Source organism: Rhinatrema bivittatum, chromosome 1 (genome assembly GCF_901001135.1).
Source record: "Rhinatrema bivittatum chromosome 1, aRhiBiv1.1, whole genome shotgun sequence".
Lineage (NCBI taxonomy): Eukaryota > Metazoa > Chordata > Amphibia > Gymnophiona > Rhinatrematidae > Rhinatrema > Rhinatrema bivittatum.
The window spans coordinates 238069688-238085673 of record NC_042615.1 but is presented as its reverse complement, the minus strand read 5'-3'; the positions used below and the strand labels follow the sequence as shown (position 1 = coordinate 238085673).

Genomic DNA, 15986 nt, shown 5'->3' with positions numbered 1-15986 from the left:
CAGATAAAACTTTTCCATTCATCTAGTAGCTATTTATCTGGCCATCATCTTATTAAAAAGGAGATAGCTATTCATATTCAAAAGTTAACTGGCTATATGCCTACCAGTTTCCCAGAGTTTGGCAACATGGGCAGGAAATCAGCATTAGACCTTTTTTTTTTTTTCCCCCATGCTGTCAGCCTGTTAGTGATGAAATTCTACTGCTTGAAGACACTGTGACCTGCTTGGGGAAATAGCATAAGGGGAAAACCACTGTTACACTCACAACACTATTCCTCTTTGTAGTTTTTACATAGCCTTCCACAGTTATTACTGGGTCGTTTAATTACCTAGCAAATTTCTTCAATCCAGCTTTGTCTGAGAGAGGGCAGTGGGTGCATGTCTTTGTATGCTTGGTACATCAGGCTCGGAGTCTGAATCAGATTCATTATTTTCTCCGTTCTCTTTGGGTGCTGTGATCTGTGTTGTGGCATAGAGAAAAATAGTACAGACCAGCATGGTTTGAAATATAGACTGAGTGAAGGACACCAGTATGCTGCATGTCTGTCTGCATTATGTGGAATACGTGTATATGCTGCAAGAAGCTTGTGCATAGGTTACTTTGCCCTGACACAAACAATGCGCTAGGTAATTGCATAGCTGTGCATAAGGGAAAAGAAGACCCTGTGACAAAGTGCACAGGAGCGAGGGTGATAAATTGGATGTACTGAAAGGTCCCCAGGGTCATAGCCCTGACTATTAAAAGCTAAATGATATGACATAACCTTGGAAGACATGAAGGAAGCAGTGACTTACCTAGGAGCCAAACCCTTGAAATTTGACTGCTCTCAAACTCTTCTGCCAGTCCTGACAGTGAGAGAGTGTATGCTTCGTGTTATGACTCAGGATATTTGGCTGTGATGTCTGTAACTATGCCTTTGGCATTACACACTACCTGCATGTTAATGGAATGGAACTTTTTCCTATTCCTATAAGCTCTTTCATCCTGCATTTCTGGTCTTAATGCCACATGGGTGTGCAGCCTGTAGCGCCAAGCACAGAGGGAAGCTCCGTAGTTTTGTGGAAGTCCATCATAGTTTCCTCGCTGTGCTAGCTTGTGTGAGGAAATGAAATGTAGCCCTTCATTATTAAGCAAAGAGCTGTAATAAACTGCTGGAAAGTGTTATACCAGAAGTGTAAATAAATAATTTTTGGTAAATGACCTCAATATCTGAAACAATTAGTTTTGCGATCAAAGGGTGAAATGTTGCTTTTGTTACCAGCTTCAAGATCAGGAAGATTGGTTTCTCCTGGGGTAAGCAGGATGGTAGTCCTCACGTGGGTGACATCATCAGAAGGAGCCCGGCACAGAAAACATTTGTTAAAGTTTCTGGAAACTTTGGCAGACTGAGCATGCCCAGCCTGCTGCAATCCGCACATCCACGTGAGGTCCCCCTTCAGTCACTTCTTTTCCTCAGTGCAGTAGCCTCGCAATTGTGGAGCTCCAAACCCTTGAAACGTTTTTTTGCGGTATTTTCGGGGGGTTTTCTGAATCTGGTTCCTCTTCGCATTCGGTTCCTCCGGTAGGTACCCTTGGCTTTTGCCTTCGCTATTCGTAGTCAATTCCAGACTCCCACTTCTGGGTCCCCGTCTGTCATCGACCGTGCGCAGGCCTATTTTTCAACAGCGTCAGGTTTTTGATGGTGCCCCCAGTGCCCGTGGCCCATGTCCATCACGGATCCACATGAGGTATAAATCCTCTGCCTGGGAGCCTCACACGACGTCCGAGGGTGTCATCTGTGTGATCAAATGACCCCCAAAGGGCGTCATGCTCACCTAGACAAAATGGAGAAGCTTTTTGGCTCTCCAAAACCCTCCACGTCGGCATCTGGTATCCTCCACACCTAAGGACTGTGGGGCACTGTCCCCGTCCCTTCCCCTGGCAGTCCCACTCTCCACTACCCCCCCCCCCCAAGGATCTCAGAGAGGGAGATTGATCCTCTGTAGTCTCTCCCCTCCCCCTAACCTCAGGGTCATCATCGTCTGCACCGGGGAAAGACCGGGCCGAGTGCCAGAAACCCAGGAAGCATAGACACCGGTCACTGTCCTGACACTGTTCCGGTTCTTGTTGGGCATCGGCGGCCGCTGAGCCACCATCTAAGTAGCGCTCATCCTCCTCCATCAGTCCTTACCACACAGGACTTCCAGGAGGAGTTGGACCACATGGTGTAATTGGCGGTGCTCAAAGTGCTTCAGAGTGTCGAGCTGCTGGCGCCACCAGCCCCCATTTCGGTGCCAGGGTGTCTGCCTTCCATTCTTGCGCCCCTGCTGGAGCGTCTGGATGTCCTTCTTGGTGCCCTAATGATGCAACCGATGCCCGAGAGGCCCTTGATGCCTCCTCAGCCACCGATGCCCTCCACCAGAGTGATCCTGATTCCCGGGTCCGAGGAGGAGGATGAGGCCACAGGGACCAGGCACCCATACTTGCTGTTCTCCGGGCTGCCACCAGCTCCACAGCCAATGCCCCCTCGATGCCCGAGGGCCTGCCTGTGCCCCCACGGTTCTCCATGCCTTTGTGGCCCAGACCTGTCGTCCCTTCTGGTCTCCGTCCTCTGCACCCGGACCCTAGTGAGGAGGAGGCCCCCTTTGACCCATGGGGAGATGATTCCTCGGATGCATCGTCTGAGTTCTCTGACGACCCCCTCTTGGAGCCTTCCCTTCCGGAGGAATGGCATCACTTCCCCCCCCTGTCGTTTACCAGCTTTGTAAGGGCCATGGTTGAGGCCATCCCCTTCCAGCTCCTGTGGGAGGAGGATATTCGTCATAAGATGCTGGAGGTCCTCTAGTTCATTGACGCCCCAAAACAGATCTTGTCAGTGTCCCAGTGAACCGGAAGGCTGATGTGACTTCTCTGGTCTAGTAAGCCGTGGGCTTTGAACGGTGGCACCCCACCAGTCTGCAGTGGTGAAGTCCACACTCAAAAAGGCCAGATGCTACCGGACACATGCCTCTGCCCCCTCCAGGGTGCGAGATCAGGGAGCTCTGGCATTGGGAGAAAAATGTTCCTGAGGCTATGCTGTTGGCCCGTATTGTGACCTACCAACTGTACAAGACACAATATGACCACAACTTTTGGAAGCAGGTCCAAGAGTTTGCAGAGGGCCTTCCCCTGCAACAGCAGGAGTCTCTTACGGCCATTGCTATGCTGGGCCTTGAGGCAGGTAAACACAAGTTCAGGTCTACCTACGACTTTGAAACAGCAGCCCACCTAGCCGCTGAGGGTGTTGGTGAAGACGGCTGGCTTGGCTCGGCTCAGCCTCCGACTGGAGGTTCAGTACAGGCTTGCGGACCTCCCTTGCACAGGAGAGAACCCGTTGGGGACAAGATGAAAGAGGTCATGGTGCAACTGAAAGATCAGCATGATACTCTTCAGCAACTCCTCGCTGGCCCTTCCACTGCCAGGAAACCTTTCAGTCCGGGCTCTCGCAAGCCCTTCTACCGGCCAAGGAGATGCTTCCCTCCAGCTGCCCATACTCTGCCACCTCTGCCCAATCCCAGAGGCCGTGGCAGACAACAGCAGGTACAGAGGGCCCAACCAGCCCCCCAGCAGGCCCCATCTGCTGGCTTTTGAGTGGCAGCGAGGGAACATGAGCTAAACGCTGGTTCCCATGGTGGCCGATCCCCCAATCAGTGGCAGGCTCCTTTGCTTTACCCGCCATTGGGAAGCGATCACTTCGGACCATTGGGTCCTCTCCATTATCCGCCAGGTCTACCGCCTGAATTTCAGCAGGCTCCCAGAGACTGCTCCCCATGTCCATCGTGGGATTCGTCCACTCATCAGGTCATCCTCCAATTGGAACTTTCCGCCCTTCTAGCAGTGGGCATGGTAGAACCAGATCCCCACAAACAGTGGGGGCACAGCTTCTACTCAAGGTACTTTCTCATTCCAAAGAGGAATGGTGGTTTGCACCCCATTCTCGACCTCAGGGTGTTAAACCGTTTTCTTGTAAGAGAAAAATTCAAGATGGTCTCTCTGGGCACGCTGATTCCACTCCACCAGAGAGGAGACTTGCAATATGGGCGTAAGGTCTTTAAGATCATGAGAGGTCTTGAACGAGTAGATGTGACTCTGTTATTTACACTTTCGAATAATAGAAGGACTAGGGGGCATTCCATGAAGTTAGCAAGTAGCACATTTAAGACTAATCGGAGAAAATTCTTTTTCACTCAACGCACAATAAAGCTCTGGAATTTGTTGCCAGAGGATGTGGTTAGTGCAGTTAGTGTAGCTGGGTTTAAAAAAGGTTTGGATAAGTTCTTGGAGAAGAAGTCCCTTAACTGCTATTAATCAAGTTTACTTAGGGAATAGCCACTGCTATTAATTGCATCAGTAGCATGGGATCTTCTTAGTGTTTGGGTAATTGCCAGGTTCTTGTGGCCTGGTTTTGGCCTCTGTTGGAGGCAGGATGCTGGGCTTGATGGACCCTTGGTCTGACCCAGCATGGCAATTTATGTTATGTTCTTATGATCAAGTTGAGGGAGCAGAGCCATTGTCCCCAGCCACAGGAATTACTTCCTCTTTCTGGTGGAGACGGCACATTTTCAATACAAAGTGCTGCCCTTTGGGCTAGCATCCACCCCACGCGTCTTCACGAAATGTATGGTGGTGGTGGCTGCCTACCTCAGGCATTGCTGGTCCATGTCTTTTCATACCTGGACGACTGGCTGATCCGGAGCGATTCGGATTCTGGGGCCATGAATGCTCTAGCCTTGACGGTCAACACCTTACAGCTCCAGGAAGTTGATAACAAATCCCAAAGTCGCATCTCAATCCATCTCAACGGCTGGATTTTATTGGTGCCAGGTTGGATATGGCACAAGTGAAAGCTTTTCTGCCTAGGGATCGAGCAGTCGCCCTCTCCTCGCTGGGTACTGTTGTGCCCGTCTGTCGCAGGTGGCTGCGACCTATGCTGCTCACCTCCTTTCTCTATTCAGCTCCGAGTCTGGGGAGCACCAAGTAATCAGTTTTTTTTTTTCCTTTAATATCTCCAGTTGCATATTAATGCTAGATTTGAACCACTTGACAGTTTCTCAACTGGCATACAAGCCTTAATTAAACACACAGTTTCTCTTATTAAAATATGTTACCGTTTTATGCTGGGACATGTATAATTTGTAATCTATACCAATTATAGTTTTTCCTTATTGTGCCTTTCTGCAAACTGTTGTGATGGTGAATTAACTTAATGACGGTATAAAAGAGTTTTTAAATAAATAAATAAACACACTGACCCTCAGGGCGTGCCCGGGATGGCGTGGGCACTCCCGGTAGCCATCTTACATCCAGGGTTACCTAGGCACGCGCGCGCCTGCCCCTTTCTTAAATGCGTCATGGCGGGGAACCTCGGGCGCATCCCCACCGCATAACGTCTTCCGCTTACCATACTTAAGCTCAGCTGACTTCTTGCTATACGAGTTAGCAAGGATTCCTGTCCTGCTATGTCCGCCATTCTGGGTCTTCACCTCGCTGTCCTATCTGAGTGACTTAGGTACCCGCTCCTCGGGGGCCTTGCCGCATTCAAGGCTATCTGCTCCGTGGAGAGCCATTGCTGCCTTCCTTACTTCATTCCGTGAGTTCCTGCACCGTCCTCGGACAACCCCAGCTATTCCAGTTCCGGGTTTCCTCAGTGCCTGATCGTCTATCTTCTACCACAGATTTGGTGTGAGTACAGAACCTGCTCCTATACCTTTTTGGCACTGATTCTCGGGTTACCCCGCTTGTGGGCCACTACCGGATCCATCCTGTCTTGTGCAACTGTACCATCGGCTTCCGCCTACCCCGCACTGTGGACCACTGCCGGAGCTGCCAGCACAAGCTATGCCTAGAGAAGTTATTCACCGGACTGTTCCGTGCTGCGGACTTCTATAGATGGACCAGCCTGCAGGTCATACTCTCTGGACTAATTCTACTGATCTGCTCCTCTGATCACCATTGGCTGTATAATAAAGATTGTTTCCCTCTGTTGTCCATCACTGCTGAGACCTCACCTGTTGTGCTGAGTGCCCACAGGGCTCCTTCCTGTGGGTGGAGTCTACACTACCACAACCCAGGGGCCCACTATAGTTCAAGACATGTAGAATGTAACAGCTACCCTCATTCGCAACAAAGCAGCATTACCAGCCCATCTGCTGTTCCACCTGCTGGGCCATATGGTGGCCTCTGTCTACGTGACCCCCTTTGGCCCACCTCCGCATAAGGGACCCGCAGTGGGCCTTGCGATGTCAATGGTGGCAGGCACCCCAGGATCTGGAAGCGCCAGTGACTGTCACAGACCCTCTCCATCTCACCCTAGCCTGGTGAGAAGCCCTGCCCAATCTGAAAATAGGACTCCTATTCCAGCCGGCACCACTCCAGGTGACCCTCACCACTGATGCCTCGCCTCAGGTGTGGGGGGGCCCACACTGACAGCCTGCGTATTCAGGGCCTTTGGACTGTGGCAGAGTCCTGTTGCCAGATAAACTTTCTGAAGTTGCAGGCAATCCGGTACACCCTGTGGGCCTTCCAGGACAGTCTGTCCTCCAAAGCCGTCCTCATCAGAACGGACAACCAGGTGGCAATGTGATACATCAACAAGCAGGGAGGCACGGGTTCCTCCACCCCCCCCTGCCAGGAGGCTTTACAGGTCTGCAATTGGGCCCTCTCCAAGGGGATGTATCTGCGGCCACATACCTGCCGGGCCACCTAAACTCATTGGCAGACTGCCTCAGCTTGTCCTTCCAGCCACACGAGTGGTCCCTGAACCTGGCGCTAGCAGCCAGCCTATTCTGTCGCTGGGGCACACCAAACATGGACCTGTTCACCTCTTCCCACAATCGCAAGGTGAGCATGTTCTGCTCCCTGATTTTGGGGAAGGACCACCCTGCCTGCAACGCATTCTCCCTTCACTGGGGACAAGGTCTCATGTATGCATACCCCCCCCCCCCCCCCAATTCCGCTTCTCTCGAGGACTCTGATGAAGCTGTGAGAGGACGGGGGGACCAAGATCCTGGTTGTACCCTCCTGGCCAAGGCAGGTGTGGTTTCCTCTACTCCAGGACCTATCCATGAGCGCACTGGTTCCACTGGCCACCTGACCACCTATTGCAGAACCAGGGCACCTTGCGCCACCTGAACCTCCGGATCCTGGCCTTCACGGTGTGGATGTCGAGCACATGATGCTCCAGCCCCTGCAGCTCTCAGAAGGGGGTCTCCAGGGTCTTGACCCAATCCCAGAAACTTTCCACTCAAAAATCTTACAAGCTTAAAGTGGAAGCGTTTCTCCACCTGGTGCGGGGGCCACGAACTGGACCCTTTCTCCTGCCCGCTCCCCCGCCTGCTGGATTATCTTTGGCACCTGTCAGTCTGGCCTCCAGACCAGCTTGGTCCGGGTACACCTCAGCGCCTACTACCAGAGTATTGCCGGGGTGCCTATTTCAGTCCAGCTGGTGGTCGGATGTTTCATGTGAGGCCTGGTTCAACTCAAGCCCCCTCTTCGCCTGCCTGCGACCCCCCGTGGGATCTCAACATTGTCCTGGCGAGGTCCATGTGGCATCCGTTCGAGCCTCTCATATCTTGTGACCTGAAGTTCCTCATCTGGAAGGTTATGTTCCTGGTGGCGATCACTTCCTCTTGCAGAGTTAGTGAGAATCCAGGCCCTGGTTACGTATGCTCCTTACACAAAATTCTTCCAGGATCGTGTAGTGCTGCACATGTATCCAAAATTTCTGCCGACAGTGGTGACTGCTTTCCACATCAACAAGTCTATTATCCTTCCCACGGCCTTATTCTCACCCAGGGGAACATGCCCTTCACACCCTGGACTGCAAGCTGGTGCTTGCTTTCTACTTGGACTGTATAGTGAGTCACAGACAGACAGTCCACCCAGCTCTTTGTATCTTTTGACACCAGCAGGCTGGGAGCAGCAGTTGGGAAGCAGACCGTATCCAACTGGCTAGCGGATTGCATTGGCTTCTGCTATGAGCAAACAGGCCTCCAGCTGGCTGGCAGGGTGAAAGCTCACTCTGTGCGGGCTGTGGCGGTCAGTGGCCATCTGGAGTTTGCTCAACACGTTTGTGGCGCACTACTGTCTCGACAGGGATAGTTGCCAAGACAGCACTTTTGGCCAGTCTGTCCTCTGTAATCTATTCCAGTCCTGAACCCAACTGGTTCTCATTGTGCACTCTGTGGGGTCAGACTGCCCCTGTTTCCCACAGCACCACAGTTATTATGCCTGTTTGCACCTTGTTCGGCCACTGTGGGTCCGTAATCACCCATATGTGAGGACTACCATCTTGCTAGTCCTAGGAGAAAGCGCAGTTGCTTACCTGTAACAGGTGTTAGTCCTCCAGAATCTCACCCACCTACCCATGATGTTGGGGTCACCTTCTTCGGTTTATTGTTGTTTTTTCGCTCGTATTTTTTGCTATATTACGAGAATGAAGGGGGACCTCGCGTGGATGTGCAGATAGCAGCAGGCTGGGCATGCTCAGTCTGCCAGTCAAAGTTGCTGGACAAAAGTTTTCCATGCCGGGCTCCATCTGATGTCACCCACATGTGAGGACTAACATCCTGCTATCCTAGGAGAACACCTGTTACAGGTAAGCAACTGCACTGTACCTCCTGGGGGTGTGTGTGTTAAAAAAAAAAAAAAAAAAAAGTGCACTCAATGTGCATGTTTTAGCTCTTAAAAATTAATGCCAGCACAGAGCTGATGTTAAGCTCTGAGGCACCCCAAGCAATGCTCAGAAAAGCAAAAATATTAAGTGGATCCTCCGACTTAATATCATTGCAGTACTAAGCAGGAGGAACCACAGGAAGTTGCAACATGAAGAAAAAAAAATTCGACTGCTGTCAGGTTAGGAAAAGGGACGCTCAATTTATGATCATCCATTTCCCTAACCTATCACTGTGCATGGGTTAATAAAACGAACGCTCCAAAAATTGATTGTCCATTTTCTTCACCTGCGCACAGCCACTTCTCATGGGCATTCAGTGCTATGGACGAGCTAGAGGCACACAATTTATCCATTGTGAGTCCCTTTTAGCAGTCCAGCTCATTTGAGTATTATATCAAGCGCTTAAGAGCAGGGATGTACTTGCGTTTAAAAAAAAAAAAGAACAAAAAAAACAAAATTGTGTGCATATTGGCCCCCAAGGATGGATAATTTTGAGATGCTCCATTTTGCTACTGTCCTAGGAATGTGGTGAGAGGAGAGGCTTTGTGTTTGTGTCATGGGATTTATGGCATGGATCTATTTTTGTCGCAAGGATTGCATACTTGACTGGTGCAAGGAAACCACTGAGATAATTTTGGAGAAAGTTGGGGATGCCAGAATAGGAGGGAGAGTGGAGCATTGCCATCTCTAAGAACAGTGCAACCAATTAACAATGAGAGTGAGGGAACAAATACTTAAAAGTACATATATTGGAGAACATTAATTTAACAAGGGAATGTTACTTCCTTGTTTAATTGTTAGGCATGTGCTTTCATTTTTAACTAAATAGGTAATGTCAAGACATTGCCTAGTTAATTTCATTTTTTAACAAAACTTTGTATTTTTTAATTTCTCATTTAGTGCACACTATTTTGATTTAGGGCGCACTGTTTGAGTTAGTGCACACTGACAACTAAAATAGCATGTACTAAAAACGTTTTAAAAAAATGAACCCAAACCTAATGAAAAAGTAAAAGAATAAAGGAAAAAGGGGGGAAATGGTTTGAGCCAGTGGTGAGGTGTTTTTCCTTCAGGTGGGAAGGTTCCTTTGCAGGAAATAAAGGGAAACTACATTTCCCAGATGCCCTGGTAGTCAGCCCCTGGAAGTGTTTGGGGGCAGGGAAACAAAGAGGTGGTGTCTTCCTAGGGAGGAGTAGGCTAACCTGTATAAAGAGGGGCCCTCCAGAAGGCAGGAGAGCAGGAGGCAATCCAGGAGAGTTCAATGGAAGGAGAGGAGGATGGAGAGGCTGAGGCAGAAGGAGAATGGTGCCCAGGCACACCTTTATTCTAAAACTGTCAGCCCTCAGATTCTCTTTCCCTTTTCACTTCTGTGCAGCAGTTTATTGGATAAAAGTGTCTGGCACGGTTATGGGTTAATTAGAGTTGCTAGGTCTATTACTGATAAAGCAAAGGTAGAAGGTTTTATTTAAATGCTGAGAGCACTTATTTTTGTTGTTGGGAACCAAGTAGGAATTACTATGAAGAAAAGGAAATGTATTGGGGGTTAACAGTAACTATGAGCTAGTAGCTGTGTAAAAAGGGTTATTGTATTAAACTATGGCAGCTGTTGAGAATTGTAATTAAGGCTACGTAGCTGGCCTAGGGAGCCCTTCTTTTAATGGGGTTGTTCCACCACTTCTTTATATCTGGGAGAATTAGGAGTCATCGTTGTATTAAACCTGCATTGCCTATAGGTATGTTGAAGGAAAGCATAGTAGAGCATAGAGAAAAAGCTTGTTTTATTTTAATGAATCTCTGGTTTAAAAGGTTAGGAAAACCAAGCTCACACTGATTAGGTGGAAATCACATCATCGAGGGTGCCGAGCAGAGGGCAATTTAAAAGGCAGCGCCACACTGGTCGAGAAGAGACCGCACCCCGAACAGGCAAGGACCTGACTGCAGCCTGCACCGTGGACCCTGAGGCTCCTGGCCTCTACCTACCGGCTCCACCCGAACCACCTTGATCCATGGCCTACCGGCCCAGCAGCCACCGACGTGACACCACCCCCCTCGGCAGCCAGACGTGCCCCCAACCTGCATCATCGAGGGCGCTGAGCAGAGGGCAATTTAAAAGACAGCGCCGTACTGGAGGCGCCGCGCGTCGAAGGAGCGCAACAAAGGGGCACTCCCCTTTGTGCGCCCCTTAGTGCGAACATTAGTGCACAACCATTAAAGCAGTTACCCAACTCTCAGATCTCAACTGAAGATGACAAACCACACAATCCCAATATACCATGACAGACGCATCCTCAAGAAAAGCAACAACACACAAACACCATCTAAACCCACATTCCCAAAACCAAAAGACGTGAACACCACCTAATTAACATCAATCACAACACCCCTAATCAATATACGAACTACATACTTCTATCCTTCCTATTATTCAATGCGTAATCAATAGTGAAGAATATTACAATAATCCCTGACCTCCTCACTGACTCAAAACCTGATTTCATCGCAATAACAGAAATGTGGATCAAAAGCACCCACATGGTATTAATTAATCAAATTGACAACCCAACCTACAAAACTTTCTCAATAGCCAAAAAAACCCTCCAGATGAAACTACTCTCAACAAACATATGCTCACCCTACGAAATCGCACTATTCAACTCCACAAAACTACAAATATGTCTGGTCTACTGCCCCCCCCCCCCCCCCCCGGATCACTAGACCACAACTGCTCACCATTAATTGAATTTTTTATGACCAACATCACGCTAAACAAACCTATTATCCTAGGTGATTTCAACATCCACATGGACACAATCCCCCACACAACAACATGCCAAACAATCATTGACACACTCTCAATGCTGCAACTAAAACAAATCATCAGTGCCCCAACACACAAAGCTGGACACACCATAGACCTCATCTTCATCAACACCGAAACATGGTTAACCTATGACACAAACATAACCAAAATCCCCTGGTCAGATCACCACCTGATTCAATTCAACATGACTTCCAACTCCAACCTCGCAACAACGCAAAACAACCCAATGATGATGACGTACCTTCCCCCTTTCAACATAGATACCCTCCAAGAAAAACTACAAATCGAACTAACAAATATAGAGCTATCCAACTCCGAAAATGCCACAGAATCATGGCTCAACAACACCAAAACTGTTGCCGACAACATAAACCCCACAATATCAGAATCAATGGTACAATGACATTAGATGTGCCAAACTGCAGCTCCGGAAAAAGAAAAAGGCATGGCGTAAGAACAAATCAACGGCACTGCTAACTGACTATCGAAACTCCTTATCTCACTACAAAAATCTCATTAATAACACAAAAAAAGAATTCTTCTCCAAAAGAATGAATAAGTTCCAACACAACCCCAGAATGCTATTCTCCATAGTACAAAATCTCTCAAAAACCTCAAACAACTAGAAAACACCATGCACCAAAAACGGAAGCAATGGGTTTGCCGAAATCTTTAATAAGGTAATAAATCTAATCAACAATAATCTCAACACTAATAGCCAAAACATCAAGACGAAAAAAAAAGAAATTCCAAACTGGTATAACTTTGACCCAGCCTCCTCACTGGAATACAAACAATCCATCAAAATATGTACCCAGCCAATCACCCTCTCGACAGCATCCCTATAACAACTCTCAAAACAATAGAAAACACTCACAGAGATCGTAAACCTAACTCTTACAGAAGGAAACTACCCCAATTCTCTCAAATCAGCAGTAATTAAGCCTATCTTAAAAAAAAAAAAGAACAATCTAGACCCAAACAACCCCCTCAACTACTGCCCTATATCAAACCTACCACTCATAGCCAAGATCATTGAAAAGGTTGTTCACTTTCAGCTCACTAACCACCTAGAGAAGAACAATATCTTATACCCGACCCAATTTGGCTTCAGGAAAAACCTCAGCACTGAAACATTACTTCTCTCGCTGAACGACACCGTGCTCAGAGGCTTTGACAATGGGCAAAAATACCTACTCATCCTATTAGACCTATCAGCAGCATTCGACACGGTCAACCACTATATACTCGTGGACCGTCTCACAGAAATAGGACTGACATAACCCTATGATGGTTCTCATCATACCTATATAACAGAAGCTACCAAGTATCAATTAACACCTTATCCAAAAAAATTAACCTAAACACTGGAGTGCCCCAAGGTTCCGCCCTTTCCGCAACACTCTTCAACATATACCTACTGCCAATATGCCATCTCCTAAATGAACTTGACGTGACCCACTTCCTCTATGCCGACGACATACAAATACTAATTCACAATTCACTGGACGCCACATACTTATCCACAAACAACTGCTAACCTGCATGAAACTCATAATTAACATTGAAAAAAACAAAAAAAATAATGGAACGGAAACACAGCCCCTCGCCACTACCACTCCTCATGCTTGAGAATCAAAAGGCACCAATCTCCCCAGTCACACACATACGCAAACTAGGAGTCATCATTAACAGCGAGTTATCCTTCAAAAACCACATAACTAAAATTAAGGAGGGATATCACAAACTATTAATGCTAAGATGTCTAAAACCATTTCTAACCCCAGAGGATTTCAGAACTGTACTACAACTACTCATTTTCTCCAACATCAACTACTGCAACTCCCTACTACTTTACTACCATTTTCCAACATCAGACCCCTCCAAATCCTACAAAACACAGCTGCCAGAATCCTAACAAGCACAAAAAAATGAGAACATATAACACCTATCCTTATATCCCTACACTGGCTCCCAATAAAATACCGAATAGAATACAAGACACTGACCATCACACACAAACTAATACATAAAGATCAAACAAACTGGTCAGCCATAAACATCAATCTACACACTCCTCAACGAAACCTACGATCAAACAACAAGGGCCTCCTGACAATTCCCTCTATCCGAACAGCACAACTCACAACAATCCGAGAAAGCGCATTCTCTCTCGCCAGCCCCAAAATATGGAACACACTTCCAACTGAACTAAGAATGCAACCCAACTTAAAAACATTCAAAAAAGATCTGAAAACATGGCTGTTCATCAAAGCTTACAAATACACCCAAGGTCACCCAACAGCCCCCTCGCAACAGACCTCCTAACCGGTCATAAACATGCTCATTTCCCTCAGACAACAGAACACCGTGAACACTTAAGATTGCCAGCTGATAACATAACTTCCCATTAATTAACTGCTATCTTAATGCTACCTTGCTCTGTACCTTTACCTAACTGTAAGTTGAACTGACTGTACTTGCACCTGTCCCTACCTGTACTTATACCTATGATTATGATCTTTGTACTACCCATTTAAATTATCCCTTCTTTCGAAATTTGTAAACAGTTGTGATGGCGAAACTGAATGATGGTATATAAAACTCGATAGATAAAAAGTATTTTTGGGCAACACTTTAATGTTGTGTGCCACTTCACTTCTGTGAATTAGCTTCAATAAACTCCAGAGCACTATATTAAGCTACTGCCTGGGTGTGCAATATGTCATTTTAAGTTATGGCAAAAGGTCCCATGACTGGAAGGTGACTCTTACTTTTGGCATGGGAGAGGGAATGAGTACAGACCTATCTTTATGAGGACCTCCCACTCTAAGTAACTAACCAATAGCCTCCTTGCCTAAAGGTTCCAGTGCCAGCATCACTTCCAGGAGAAGCTTCAGTGCTGCCACTGCTACAAAGGAAGCTGCTGCAGCAGTCCTTGAGAAGTTGAGAATAAGCTTCCAAGCAAGAAGTCACCCCAAAGGACCTGCCACTAGGGGGTGCCATGCCACACTATGTACACCCCTATAAGTTGATATACTCCTGTATATCTACTTTTGAGAGTTTGTTCCCACACTAATTGGTTGCAGTAAGTTTTGATGAATAGAGGTTGTGCTTATCTCTAAGAACAATACAATGACTGTCCAGACGATGGAAGAGAGGTGCAATAATGTGAACAGTCAGCTGCATGCCTGTGCCAAAAGAAGCCTTTCCTTGCTGTGTGCTTTCTCTGCTTATGTTTCAACTTACATGGCTGTGTCCTCTGGCTACCAGCTGGGGATTGGTAAAAAGAAGCCATGTGAGTGGCAGTACTGCATGAGTGAATCTTTTGTTTTCACTCAGTAATGTGAGAATTTTCTGTAGGCTGCATATAGTTAGTGTGAGACATTATTAATATGGGTTTAGTGTTTTGGAAGCAGCAAAGATCTTTTGACTTGAATTACATGATTGTTCAAATTACTCTTTCAGTAACAGGCATAGATACCATGTCTGAAGAACCTCAAGACAGAAAGAGGATAAACAGGACAAGCCCAGACTTACATTTGGTTAAGGTAAGAGCACTTCTTCCTTCCATTCTAATCACTGCACAGTTTTATAATTGGGTGATGGTGAATGATGATGGTCAAAGCCAGAATGGGCTTCACACAGGGCAGCATGTAATTTTATTGTCATTGCCAATTGGACCAGAATTGTAGGATGATGATACAGATGCCTTGCTGTTCATAACTGCCTTCCAAATATTTTTCTTGGTAGTCCAGCTATTTGAGTAACGACTTTTCAAATGTTGGACACAAATGTTGGAGTATAGTTGACCACTGAACCTGAGCAGGAAGGACAAGGGAACTGCTCCCGATTTCCTCCTGTGGTCAGCAGTCAAAGCCTGGTGCTGGATTCCAGTTATTATGTTAGCTCTGAATAACGAGTCCCTTGTTAATAGAGTGCTGATGGCTGATCAGTGGAAATCTCTGTGGGCGGGTGACAGTCTGGCTGCTGCACTGAAATGACTAAGGTCCTGCAGTCAGATACTCGTGTGTATTAGCACTTATCCTTATACTAACAATGTCACATCCAGGAATGGCGAGCTTTATTTTAAGTGCACTAGTGTGCCAGTGGCAGTCCACATACTATTTGTATTTCGCTGTGAGTGAATTGCATAATTATTTGTCTTTTTTTTTTTTTTTTTTTTTGCCATTTACCATGTATGATTTTTCAAATCTAGAGATTAACCTACCTTGCATAGTGCAGTTCTGTTTCAACACGATCATTAAAAAAAAAAAAAAAAAAAAAGTCTTTGAGCCCTTTCCAAAGTTCACAGCCTGAGAGAGAGGCATCACAGCTGGGTTACAGAGAGGGCAATTAGCTATTTACCGCACTTTGCAAACGTATAAAATGAGAAAATGAAGAGATGCTGGGAATCAGGGCTGTCAGAAGGGGGCAAGTGAGGTGGGCAGCTCCTGGAGCCGCATCATCCC

The 15986-nt window shown here is 47.1% G+C and overlaps 1 protein-coding gene across 8 annotated transcripts in view; it reads left to right on the top strand.

The window, feature by feature from the left end:
- Positions 1-15986, top strand: part of ST3GAL5 (ST3 beta-galactoside alpha-2,3-sialyltransferase 5) — a 297392-nt gene that overhangs the window by 151565 nt on the left and 129841 nt on the right. For all 8 annotated transcript variants that reach the window (XM_029592756.1, XM_029592753.1, XM_029592758.1 and 5 more), the window contains one exon: positions 14983-15065. The gene's annotated coding sequence lies outside the window, so the exon portion shown is untranslated. The remainder of the gene's footprint in view (positions 1-14982; positions 15066-15986) is intronic.